Source organism: Tachypleus tridentatus, chromosome 7 (assembly GCF_004210375.1).
Source record: "Tachypleus tridentatus isolate NWPU-2018 chromosome 7, ASM421037v1, whole genome shotgun sequence".
Taxonomy (NCBI): domain Eukaryota; kingdom Metazoa; phylum Arthropoda; class Merostomata; order Xiphosura; family Limulidae; genus Tachypleus; species Tachypleus tridentatus.
Genome location: NC_134831.1, coordinates 78736727 through 78745346, shown reverse-complemented (window position 1 = coordinate 78745346; position 8620 = coordinate 78736727).

Here is an 8620-nt window from a genome sequence, read left to right as displayed (position 1 = left end):
ATTCTATGTGGTGATAAATGATAGTAACATTAAAAAATAACCTAGAGTGGATATATTTTGTAGTTTCTTGGAAACTGCTAAAAATAATCGTACATGTGGGTAATTTTATATTGGATGGTTCATTATGGAAAAAAAAGTTTATAATTAAATCATTGTTAGAAAAACAATTTTTTAACATAAGATGCTGTGCTTCAATGTTTCTGCTGGATTGTGGTACAGTGGTATGTTTGCAGCTTCAATTTTGGAAACCATATTTCAATAGTCCATTGAGTGCTGACAGTAATCACGTGTGGGTAACATTCAGATGCTTTGCCAGGTGGTTCGAAGCTATCATTATAAAGTGCAGTCTGTTGATATAAAGAAGTATTAACAGTGATAAGCACAAGTTAAAACTTCTGAACTAATCTGCTCAGATAAAGAAAAACTTGAACAGATGATTGACTGCAGAGCTATAGGAGGTGATCATGTTATGAAGACATAACAACATAATGGTTGTTAACTTTGTGAATCTTGATTAAACTGACTGAGATGAGTATCATGCCTCACATACGTTATGATGGTGTCTGAAACAACAATTGACTATACAGCTTTCAGTGAATATATTCTGTGGTCCATTTCCAACTGTAGGTATGCCACACTGTCCACAGGAACATGTGGAGTTTGTGTATAGGTATTTGCATACAAGTTTGTATAAAATTCGTATGAAATGTTCACATGGTTTTGTGCATATGGCAGTAGTATGTAAGTAACTCAGTTTTGGCTGGATGAGTCTTTATTCCATTATTTGACAGCTCAATTCGTGCAACGACGACTTGCACTTGTCACGTGGTATGTGAAAGAATATCAAACAAATTAACCAGTTAAAAGTATACGATGCTGATAAGGCTCTAGAACACTGACCGAACAAGGAATCAGGATTGATGGTCGACAAGAGAAGGCATTATGCCAACATTCACAACCCACATGATGAGGTAAATGGTGTCATGTCCACCTATCTGGTTATTCATGACAAGTTAGATTATAATGACATGATTATAAGATGGACCAGCTGTTCGTGATACTAATCGCAAGCCAACATCATCCTCCAAATGTGTGTGATTGGGATAAAAAATATCATCAACAGTCATAATGACTTTTTGCACAAGATTTAAGAGTAGTTCTTAATTTCAAAGGCATCTGGTGCAATTTCATATTAAAATACTGACAGCATATTTTGTTTTAGCCACTCACACTAGTTAAGACAACTGTATGGTTGGAAACTTGGGCAGCTATGATAGCAGCCAAAAATATATAAATGTACTTACTTTTAAGCTACCAAATAGAATACAAATATTCCTGTGGTTGAGATTATTTGAGACTCATAAGTTCACTGTAGCTGGATAGCTGCAGATTTTTAGAAATTATCAAAAATCTTTAACTGTTCAGAATTGCTAGATATTCTAACATACCAAGAGGTTAAAATGATTCTTCATTGTAAGAACTCAAGGCGAGTTCTCTTGTAAACAATGATTGATGTTTAACACTTTACTACCATGGGTACATATATGTCCCCTTGTAGAAAATTTCCATAAGTGATTAAAATTTTAAACCAGCATTAAGAATGTTCACCAAGTTATCAATATGAAGTTTCAGATAAGTTATGAAATAATTAAGAAGTTTTTTTTTTTTTGGGAGGGAGTGTTTGATTTTGTTGAGCATCTACTAACAAGCCTAACACTGGAGGCATACCTTTATTTATATGTTGCAGTGAAGCAGATAACTATGAAATCACCTGAAACCTGGATGTTGTTATGCATGTTTAAGTGATTTAAGAAAAAGTTAATAATCAGACACGATCAAATGTTATTGGCACTGATAAATATAAATTGGATTCTAATTTGACCTTTAATTTATATCAGCTTTTGTCTACGATTCAGACCTCGGACATGAGCCACCAATTTATTATCATGTGTGACACTTTCTCGGATAAGTATTATGTTACGTACGTTGGATATTACTATTTCAAATAACAAGAAATTTGAATTTAGAAGTTAAGTAAATATTAGTATGTATTAAAATTATGTTATTTGTCAACAAGCTTGATACATACAATTTCCTTTTTTAACACAAATATATTTTAATACAGAATCATGTTTGTTTTTGAATTTTGCACATAGCTACATGAGGGCTATCTGTGCTAACCGTCCATAATTTAGCAATGTAAAACTAGAGAGAAAACAGCTAGTCATCACTACCCACCACCGACTGTTAGTCTACTCTTTTACCAACGAATAGTTGGATTGACTGTAACATTATAGCGCCCCCAAAGGTGAAAGGGCGAGCATGTTTGGTGCAATGGGGATTCGAACCCGCAACCTTCAGATTACGAGTCGAATACCTTAACGCACCTGGCCAGGCCGGGCCACACATAAGAACAATACAATTTATATTAATGGTCATGACTAATAGTTCACTCTACTCGTAATCCGAGGGCTGCTGTTCGAATCTCCTTCACACTAAACATTCTCACCCTTTCAGCCGTGGGGGCGTTATAATGTTACGGTCAATCTCACTATTCGTTGGTAAAAGAGTAGCCTAAGAGTTGGCGGTGGATGGTGTTGACTAGCTGCCTTCCCTCTAGTCTTACACTCCTAAATTAGGGACGGCTAGCGCAGATAGCCCTCGTGTAGCTTTGCGCGAAATTAAAAAACAAACAAGTTTGTATTTAAACTTAAATATTCATAAGCAGGGACGAATAAGTATTGTATTAGAGGACAGATACAAAAGTTAATTAAATCAAGAGGTAGAAAATATTATTCTTTTACTCTTTTTAGGAAATGTTTAAATTTTACCTTTTCTCAATACATTTATCAAATTGTTTGAAGTAAGAATTTCTATTTAGACGGCATTGCTTAAAGTAGGTTTTGCTTGCTCTACAAAGCACAAATAATTACTCTGTGCTGGAAAACTAAACAAAACATGAACAATATAAATTTTGTACAGAATAATGTTATTATTATTTTTGTACTTTTGTTGTCGTCGAGATTCATTGGAAGTTTCACTCCCAATTTTATCAACATAGAAGTTTCTAAGAGGTCTTGATAAAAAATGTGTTTGGTTTGGTTTAAATTTCTCGCAAAGCTACACGAGGGTTATCTGCGCTAGCCATCCGTAATTTTGCAGTGTAAAACTAGAGGGAAGGAAGCTAGTCATTACCACCCACCGCCAAAATAAAATATAAAATATATTATTTTATATAAAATAATATATAAAATATATTATGATAATTATTTTATATGGCTAACTGAAACATTAGAAAGTTCTCTGAAATTGCTATTGCACGTAAGAACGTATGGAAAGCTCAAAAATAAACAAAATAGGTTGCAGGGCTCGTGGAGTGTTATTAAGAAACATTATACTTGAAAAATTCATAGCCATTCTTGCAACAGTTTAAACGAGGCCTAGAGCTTTGTTTTGTTAAGTTTATGACCCACAAGAAAATATCCCAGTTTCCAGATGGGCACATGTTATTTTGTTAATAAGTGAACAATTTTTCTATGAAGGAACTGGAATTTGCTCCTTGCTTCACACCAAGTAAAGTAAGAAACATGATGCACCCAGTCTTTTCATTGTTAATGGTAAAGAAATATATTAAATTAAGTAAAATTGAAATATCTAAGTACTTTTAGTTTTGAATAGAATAAAATGACGATTATTAGCTTATTTAAAAAGAAAATAACAACAAAACATGAAATACCTAATGTTTACCTACTTTTGCCTTCAAATATGTCTCTTGATCTTCCACCTTTGCAAATAAAATATTTTAAATATGTATTCAATTCGTGGTACTCGTTCTTCTTCATACCCCTAGATACCAGCATCCGTTACGTGCAGGTTGGACCAGTTAATTATTTTATCACTTAAATTCTCCACTTTTCTATTACGGAATAGATCAGTTTTTGTCAGTGCAGCTTAATCCTTCAGGTTGGTTGCATAACAAATGTCACATTCATAGGCTTTCATAGGCCTTTGATATCGAAGTCAAAACAAATATCCAGATCATTCTTGATAACACGCTATACATTTTCATATTTTCTGAATTGTGTAGGATATGTACACTGACGGCACTAAAATGTTAATCTGGAAGATCAAAACACTCGTCCTATCAACCTCATCAGAAGGGTAAATTGAGGTGATCCACTATTGTCAATTCGTTTCAGCAATACTTGGAACCCTCTTTCCTCATCATCTGGAAGAGCTAGGCCGAGGTGTAATGCTAGTCAAGGGACAATCCTCTGTCTCGACAGTAGCTTACATTGACAGCACAACTAGCAAAAGACTGAACAGTGTCATAGTAATGCGAAAAGTTGTTTTGGGCTCAGCATATTTAAAGTACTGGTGTAATTATCAAAGAAGTGAGAAAAGTGTTAACCTTGAATGACTCTCCACTAGGAATAATCAACAGTGAATCACTTCTAATTACTGGTTCCAAACAATCATATTGACATTTTTACTTAGTGAATCTAGAAAACTCCTTGCTTCAGAACTGGATCACCTGTATTTTAGGATCTTAACATACTACGCAAGTATGTTGCTCCCAAACTGATATATCAACCGAAGCTGATGAAAACAAACATGAGTAACTTGAAAGAATTATACCAACTTACAAAAGGTACAGTTAAGTAGTAATGTTGCTCATCATCTCGAACTACTGTTTGGTTTGCTTTACTAGTGTCATCCACTGTCTTATACTGCTGATGCTCTACTTTATTGCAATCATTATGATTAGGGGTTAGTTTATTAAAATTTGAAACGTTGACGCCAACTCTAAAGGTAAAAACATTGTTAGCACTCGTATATTCTTTTAACACGGTTATATCTTCATTGTTTGCATCAAATGGCTTGGGTGAAATCATTGAGACGAAAGCTTAAAAGGCATTACTACCAATCTCTCTATTTGAACAGATATCTAGAAAATAATATTCTAATTGAAGAGACATGAAAAATTAGAATCTACAAACCAATGAGTAAGAAGGTGTGCTACTTGGTAAAGTGTTATACTCTGACAGTAAACGTTTATTCCTCTAATGGGGCTCTCAGAAGAAGAAATCTCCCAACAGGACTTAGTCACATGCTGAAGTTGCACTGCAGTCAGAGAAATGCTGAGCCATCTCAGTAAACATGTTCCAAATTTAAGGTCGTGAGAGTCAGGCATCACAATAAGCTTGTTACCATCTGGTAAGAAAAGCTGTTTCAAAGGTTGAATGATTCGCCAAAAACTGACTAGTGCTGGTAAGCATCGGCATCTGGTTCTGATCTTTGTTAGAAACTACTTTTTTAGTAGTGTAAATATATTGGTGTGTCAGGTTAAGGATTCTTCAACAGTAAGTATTTGTAACGTGTTGTTGATAAATTCGACAATATATATATTTGAAATACGACTATACATGAAAAATTATTTAACCTATGAAGATCATTGTTATCTCTTAAACATTATACAGCTCTTTTTTTTTTCTTTTCAAAAGTATATTTCGACAAATTAAAATTATTTACAATTTGGTTAACAAGCCGAACTACTTTTCTCTATTTTTATCACAATAGTGATAAAGGCATTCTTGAAATCTCCATAGCCTATACATCATTGAATTACAAACGCAAAGTAAAAAATTAATAACATTACCTCTCTAAACAGTCTTTTGGATCTGAGAGTCTTCCATCATAATGATAAAGCAGTGGTTATTGACGTGATGGTACACTGTGAGTTCATATATGATTCATTAGAAAAGGTATATCAGCCAAAAGTACTTCATCATGAATATCCCTCGCTTCTCAAAGAAGTGATAGGAACTAGGGCGTGCGTATTTAACGATATCATTATAGTTGCCTCTTGTTCCTGAAAACCCGGAAATGCCGACTTTCTCGTAGACCTAATATAAAGATGAAATATTATGAATAATTTTTTTTATGCAGAAGTACCATTCATTACATGTTGGATCATCTCTGGAAGTGCAGTCATGAAATATGTTTTCCTATGTAACATCTAGTAGCGTACATTCTTCACCAATGAGTCTGGTAATGGAATACGATTTTCTTTTTCGTTATTTTCTGGTGCAGCTCGTTTAATCTATACTCTTCAAAAAAAGAAACGCAAAAGGCAAAATTTGAGACATATTGTTAATAAGATTATTCCGGGTACTTCTGTATGACATATGTGAAACTTTGCACATTCACTGCTGAACATTCAAAGTCTGGAAAGGCGAAGTCCAAGCTCACTAGTTGAAGTTTAACGTCACTCAACGTCAATATGCCCCCCGTGAGCATCAATAACTGCTTGGCATCTCCTGCCCATGGAAGCGATGAGATGACGAATCACATCCTGTGGAATGGCTGTCCACTCAGCTTGCAAAGCTGCTGCAAGCTGAGGTAGAGTCTGCGGTTGAGGTTGTCGTCGTCGCAGACGTCGGTCCAACTTGTCCCAAAGATGTTCGATGGGGTTTAAATCTTGTGATCTGGAGAGCCAGGGAAGATCGTTGATGTTGTGGTGTCTCAAGAAGACAGTGGTGAGTTGGGCTGTGTGAGGACGGGCGTTGTCATGTTGAAAAACGTCGTTGACGTTCACCATGATGGGTTGCACATGGGGCCTAAGAATCTCGCCGACGGTTATGTACGGTCTGATCGGAAATCCTACGCAGCCCTGGTATGGTTGAGGCAGTAGACGTCACAGTGGTGGTCCTATCCCGAGGGTGACGTAACCGGATGTAGCGATTTTGTGCGGGCGTGGTCACACGAGGTTTGCCAGATCGTGGACGGTCACAAGTTGATCCATGTTGTTGGTGACGATTCCATAGCCTGTGATGGTGCTTGGGTGGACATTCACAGCTCTGGCAATATCTGATCGAGATTCGCCTGCTTCCAAGCGACCAATGGCGTTGTTGCGTTGTGCTTCAGTCAGTCTTGGCGTAACTGTATTGCGTGTCGGTGGCTTAACATTGAGCTATGGAAACCGAGAACCCGTCACTTTTATAGGGATTTTGCACATGTTGCACCTGCAGAACATGCAGATCTCTCAAACAAATTTATTGGACACGAATGCGTTTTGGCGAAAAATCCGATGTTTTCCTCCGTTTTCAAAGTGCACAACTTTTATTGTAATTTTGGTCTGTTAATCAGTGCCTTAACACGTGTAACATCCACATACTCTGACCTTGTAACGTTATTACATATATTTCTCTTTAAAATAACAAAAATATCCCTTTTGCGTTTCTTTTTTTGAAAAGTATATAATGAATACAATAAAATTCATCTGACGTTAGATTGGGTATTTATAAATACAGATAGCCAAATGTATCGTCTTCTAATTAGTGATGCACAAGATAAAATCAACGAAATTTCCGCTGTACATAGTTATTATCTAACGTTGTATATCTAGCGGCAAACAAAGATGGAAAGATACTGTGAAAACACGAAAGGTTAAATTAATAAAAACAGACGATGAAAAAAATATAGCCCTTAAATAATTAGATATAAATTCCTATTCTTCATGATTCAATAACTGACTGTCTTAAATTTGGTTCAATGTTTTAAATATTTTCAAACTTCCATTAAATAAAGTTTGTTTGGTTTATTTTGAATTTCGCGCAAAGTTACGCAAGGACTATCTGTGCTAGCCGTCCCTAATTAAGTAATGTAAGACTAGAGAGAAGGCAGCTAGTCATCACCACCTATCGCCAACTATAGGACTACTCTTTTATCAACAACTAACGGGATTGACCGTAACATTATAACGCCCCCACGGCTGAAAAGATGAGCATGTTTGGTGCGATCGGGATTCAAACCCGGGACCCTCAGATTACAAGTCGAATGCTTTAACCACCTGGCCACGTAGGATTCTTAAATAAAGTACGTACCTCATAATGAACACATCCAAAGTCAAAGTTCTTCGATAGTTTGTATATATTCCCTATCATTTAATAGGTTCAGTTTGAAAAAATTCCATCTAATCTTTAAAATTGCTAAACTTTTTGCCATTTGCTTTGTTTCTTAAGTATGCAAAACCGATACAAACTGTTTAAAACTAACTAGTAGTACATATATATTCACATAAAATTATCGCACTTTGGCTTCTTTTCACTGATCGTTGGTAAAAATGGCAATTAAGATTTTTGTGTTGTGGATATAATGAGCGAGAGGTAGAAAGTATTCATACACAAAAAGTATTTATTCTATACTTTCCTGGGTTGTTTGTATTTAGGCTATGTATGTGAACATTTTTGTATATAGCTACTAATAATTCTAATGTCATTCTTATACTGTTGAACATTGTAAACATTTTTATTTGTGGCAAAGCTAAAAATTCTGAAACAAGTCGAGAATATGATAAAAGGATATTTGGGTGTCAAAACTTGAAGAACTGAAAAATATTGTCTGACATTTTGATGTAAAAAGACATTAGATGGATGGTCTTGGGTTAGTGTGATCAGACTATGAATTTGAGGGTTCATAGCTCATGCACTCTACTATCGCATGAATGCGCTTTATACTTGTGGTCATGGATGTGCTATAAAAGTGCTAGTTAAATTATAAAATGTATTTACTATTGTTATGATATTTTGATGGTAACGGGTCGCAAAACACAGAACTT